This window comes from Abramis brama, assembly GCF_963993115.1.
Source record: "Abramis brama genome assembly, chromosome: 1".
Lineage (NCBI taxonomy): Eukaryota > Metazoa > Chordata > Actinopteri > Cypriniformes > Leuciscidae > Abramis > Abramis brama.
Genome location: NC_139963.1, coordinates 65,153,434 through 65,157,801, shown reverse-complemented (window position 1 = coordinate 65,157,801; position 4,368 = coordinate 65,153,434). Strand labels below are relative to the sequence as shown.

At 39.2% G+C, this 4,368-nt stretch overlaps 1 long non-coding RNA gene across 1 annotated transcript; it reads left to right on the top strand.

Annotated features, from left to right (window-relative positions):
* LOC311098175 lies at nucleotides 1–1,589 on the top strand. The gene is made up of 3 exons (XR_014609399.1): nucleotides 1–175; nucleotides 642–900; nucleotides 1,449–1,589. It is a non-coding gene; the product is annotated as an uncharacterized lncRNA (long non-coding RNA).
* The last annotated feature ends 2,779 nt before the right edge of the window (nucleotides 1,590–4,368 follow it).

Genomic DNA, 4,368 nt, shown 5'->3' with positions numbered 1-4,368 from the left:
TTTTACTCTATTAATTTGAAGGTTTACTGAAGTTTAACATGTAGGCTATTTATTTTTTAGATGACTACTTTGTGGCACAACAACTCTTGAAGAAAGCTCTAAATTGCAACACATCAGATCTACAGTCTGAAGAGGAAGAGGAGGAGATTCGGCCAAAAAGAAGGCCAAAGCCAATGTTAGTATACGTATATTATCCTTTATATTTTACATTAACTTTTTGGCCTCTATATTTTCTCAAAAACATAATTTAGTGTTAGGATATGATGAACCCGACAACCACCGCACGTAAAGCCAGCTGAAATAGAGTTAAATGGACAGTATGTTTTCTGGTTTCTCAGAGAAACCATTCTCAACCAATTACATTGATTTACAATTTAAGTTCTTAGGCCAGTGAAAATGTTTATGTAATTACATTTACATTTACGCATTTGGCAGACGTTTTTATCCAAAGCAACTTACATTGCATTTTAAGGTACCCATTTACATTCCTATCAGTTCTTGCTTCCCCTGGGAATTGAACCCATGACCTTACCATTGCAAGCGCCAACACTCTACTGTTTGAGCTACAGGAAGGCTTTACATTTATTATTATTATTAATAAGAGATGTTTACTGCTTGTTTTTTTCCACCCTAATTTATAGTCATTTCTTGGGAGACTCTGATGAGAGCGAAGAGGAAGATGCTCATAAAAAGAGAGGCAAACTTTTAACACAACCATCAGCTCCTGTTATTGCACCACCATCTTTTATCCTAAGTAGCGGCACAGCTGCTCCACCTCCACCCATTTCACCGCCTCACTGTTCACAGAGACCAGCAGAAGAGCAAACCCCTTCTGCAAGCAGGGTCTACAGACCTACCTGGCGGGGGGGAGATGTGGATCAGACAGTATTGCCTGCTCTGGTGAGCAATACCTCATTAGATACAAGACTCAAATAGAGTTTATTTTGTCAGCTTTTTTATTTTTATGCATGCTTAGTCCTGTGTCAAATTTACTATTTAACTTTTAGCATATTTAGTCAACCTTATCCTGTTTTTGTTTAGTTCTTTTTTTAGTCAACTAAACTTATGGGCATTCAAGTTTTATTCAAGGAAAACTTTTTTTTTTTTTTTTACGCTGTATAATGGTTAAAATTATAATCACTTAATCATTTTAGTTGAGCTTCTGTTTGTGTTTGTGCCAAATTCTTTAGGGAGTCTATTAAAGTCTGTAGTTTTCTTATGTCTCATTAGAACTACAGAAACGCAACCCGATCTGGCAGTCTTACATAGCGTGGTTATAGCAGATAAAGTACCGCAAAGCGGAGGCAGAAGTGCCTTTCACCCTGTTACGACTTGACATTATTTTAAGTTAAAAAAAGAATTCCTCTAAATATCCTCTAAAAAACAACAACCTGGTAGCTTCAATGTGATTTCATGACATGTAATGAAAATCTGCTTATGTATTACAGGTGCTGTGAGAAAGAGCCATGTCTCCTGTGCCGCCACCGATGACGACATTACAAAACATGTAATCCGGTGGTTCAACCTGGCATCAGATAGGGGAAGCTCAAGGAGCCAGAGCCCCTGTCAGCAAACCTTGACCCAACAGTAGTGAAAAAAAATACTTTATCATTTTAGTAATCATTTTGTAATGTTTTTCACTAAATAAAATGATGTTCTTGGTACAATTCATGGTTGATTTCATTTTTTTCTGTAATGTCTATTCAATGTATACATGAATAAAACTATTAAAAAAATTAGTAAATATATTTATAGTCTGTAATAACCTATTTTGTTATTGTTAGTTGGCTAAAAATTATTAATGTTTAATGATTTCATGTTTTATTCAAAGGCACATACATTAATAACTATTCAAGCTTTTATAGAGCAGTCCAGTCTATCTAATGTTCGTCCACCATTAGATTTTAAATATATGTGTAGCTATAGTTTTGGCCAGATAATCAAGTGTGGGGAAAAAAGTGGCATTGTAGACGGAATTTTATGAACGGGTCCAAAACGGACCCGGGCCGGGCATATGACCAGGTCCAAAACGGACCCGGAGCGGATATGCGGCTCATTCGCGGATCCAAAGCGAAGCCGGGGCGGATGTACCCATTTATGTACGGATACGCAAAGGGACCGCAGCGGTGTCGGACCGGATCCGCGAGCCGCCACCGCGGCGTATCCGGCGCGGTGTGCAAGTGGACGCAGTTTCGGATCCGCTTTCTGGATCCGTTCCGGAGTTCACTGTACCTCCGCGGCGGATACGTTTCGTAGTCAGTTTGCAGTCTGGGGTTACCCCTCTTTCACACCGCAAGCATCAGCGGCGCGTGAGCAGCGCGTATTTTTTTCGGCGTCCATGTTAATCAATGAGTGTATTCACACCGGGAGCAGGAGCAGCGCGTGAGCGTCAAGCAGGAGCGTAGCGTGAACAGCAGTGCAGCGGGGGTTTCGGCGGCCGGTCTATTTTTTGCTGTGCTGCTCACGCTCAATTAAAGTGAAAGCTCACTTTTGATGGACAAAATAAATGTGATTTAACACAAAACGTGCTCAAAATGCACAGAATAAGCATGTCAAGAGTTTTAGCAACAATGCCAATGTCTAGTGTTTTAACAATTATGCCAGAAAAGAAAATTAAGTATAACAAATATGTATTTACCCATTTAAACTTTTTAATTATTCGTTTTGGGTGAAAGTATGGTGTATTATTATAAAAATAAAATAAAGTCAAACTAGCCACAAAATACGATATAAACTTTATTTGAGTTTATTATGTAATACACAGACACTATGCTATATAGGCTCTAGTAAACATGTGCATCCGGCAAATGACGGTAAACACAACCTGTATCAATGGATGACACGAGGCTGATCGTGGAGGTCGAGAAGCACAAAGTGCTTTATGACCCAAAAAACAAATACTACAAGGATCTGTCTTCCAAGGAAAAAGCCTGGGATGAAATTGCTTCTGCTATTTCTGCAGATGGTAAGTCATCAATTTTATATTTAACTGCAATCTGTTTCATTTGAGGAAAGCTGACTAGACTAATTTTTTTTTGTGTGTGTTTCATCAAAACATATAATTTACAGCATTTTTATACCATTTAACAATGTATAGGGTATTTTATGATGCTCTGTCATTTGATCGTCAGCGTTTTTTGTGCAAAACATCATAAACGGTGGATGCACTTTCTCTCAACGCCCGTGGTAAACTTGGCAGATTTATAACTATTTTAGTTTACATCAACCAAAAAATCGTATGTTATTATATGTCTTATAATTGAATAAGTAGGCTATAAATATTTCCTAATGTTTTATTTGCATGTAACCAATTGCATGTCTGTTTATATATTATAAATGAAACATGAGCAAGTGATTTTAAGCAAAAATTTATTCACAGTACAATCACAATAAAAAAATGACAGAAAACATGTTGTGTAATATTACCCCAAATAGCATTATTTACAAACTTATACACTGTATTATGTTGCCATTGTAGGTCCTATGCTACTATTCCCTAAACCATTTGGTCCTGCCACGACACTCTGCCTTCCGGGGAACAGAAAAATGTGCAAAACCTTTCACGCACTTCGTAGGCTTCTCTGCTTCCCCTGTTTCCACCCATGTTTCTCACCGGTGGTAGCACGTTGCCCCTCTCTTCTGCCTCATCTAGCCATCTTTGGTTCTGAGATGGGTTCATGAGGTAATTATGCAAGATGCATGTTGCCATTACCACATAATCTGCATTTTCTGGCTTGACATTCAATCTTGTATGGAGTACTCTCCATCTTGATGAAAGAATGCCAAAGGCACACTCAACTACCATCCTGGCTCGAGACAGCCTGTAATTAAAAATGCGCCTCCATCTTGGAATGTTGTTCCCTGGAAATGGTCGCATAATGTAGGTCTTCAATGGGAATGCTGCATCTGCAACCATGGTATATGGCATGGGACCCTGAACACCAGATCCTGGTAAAGGGTTCTCTGCTGGCACAGACAAAGTTTTTGTTTCCATGCCTCTTCCGAGAGATGAGTTTTGATAAACCCCACCATCACTGGCTCGGCCAAAGTCTCCTACTTGGACGAATGTAAATTTGTAGTCTGCATCTACCAATGCAAGCAGAACAATAGAAAATGCCTTCTTGTAATTGAAAAACAAGCTCCCAGAATGTGCAGGTGCCACTATGTTGACATGTTTGCCATCAATGGCACCAATGCAGTTTGGAAAGTTACATTTAGACCAAAATTTGGAGGCGATGAATCTCCACATGTCTTCTGTTGGCTTTGGAAACTGTGTTGCCTTCATTTTCCTTTCAATTGCCCTACAAGTCAAATGCACGCTCCCAGCAACAGTGCTTGTCCCAAGACGATATTGGAGGGCAAGGCTGG